The following is a 917-nucleotide window of genomic DNA, read 5'->3' as shown; positions in this document are numbered from 1 at the left end:
ATAACCCGAAGAGCCGAGCAAACATGATCTATAGTGCTTAAGGACACCCATTGAGCTGCAAATATTCATTCTTTACAGCAGGTGCAAAGATGCCATGTCTCTTGGATTTTGGTTTTGTTTAACTTCTTCTGCTCCCGTCCCCAAAGATAATTTTATTGATCCATGGATTGTTCTAAAGCCCAGTTCAGTTTTCACAAATGCATGCGATCAGCACAAACAAACAAATAGCTCCAGTGTGCAGCTCTCTTCATTATGCTTGCCTAACAATTGCCTCTGTGTGTTCGGGCCTTGTAGTCATAAAGTAATAGTGTGAATTAAACGTCTGCCGCCAACATTACTGACAATCCACTGCCATATACCCCTCCCTCGAAGTCAACAGGCGCAGCAGGTGGAGCGGCCTTAGAAATCTGCCTCTGGACCCCGGTCGCTTCAGATTGGAGTCAAGAGGTATGCATGTGGTTGTGTGTGCTCGCGCGCAAGTGAGCAGTGATTGTGGTGGTTTGGTTGTAAAGGCACGCGAGCATCTGTCGCCTCGTCTGCCCGTTCTTTGGCACATTATTCAGTTAGCAGCGATTTGGTGGATTCCATTCTGGAGGGGAGGAGTAGGACCACAAAAAGGTTGGGAATTTGTTTTCACTACGGAGGGAGGGAGAAGTTGATACCTCCCCCTGCACACATACACACACTCACATAAACACACACATACATACACAAACACCCCAATAAGGGCAATGATTGTTATTCATCGGAGCCCCCCCCCCAAAGTGTCATTTTAACTCTGGGATGGTTATACTGTATGGATGACCAATGAATTTGCTATTCTATTCTGTTGTCTGTGAAGGTTCTCAGTCATCCAGGTCATCGTAGTCAAAGGAGCTTGCAAAGAAAAGCGTCTGGACTTCTTTAAGTTGCTTGAA

Source organism: Pundamilia nyererei, unplaced genomic scaffold (assembly GCF_000239375.1).
Source record: "Pundamilia nyererei isolate P.nyererei 1_Seehausen unplaced genomic scaffold, PunNye1.0 scaffold02147, whole genome shotgun sequence".
Lineage (NCBI taxonomy): Eukaryota > Metazoa > Chordata > Actinopteri > Cichliformes > Cichlidae > Pundamilia > Pundamilia nyererei.
The sequence above is the reverse complement of the archived record's forward strand: the minus strand, read 5'-3'. Positions refer to the sequence as shown.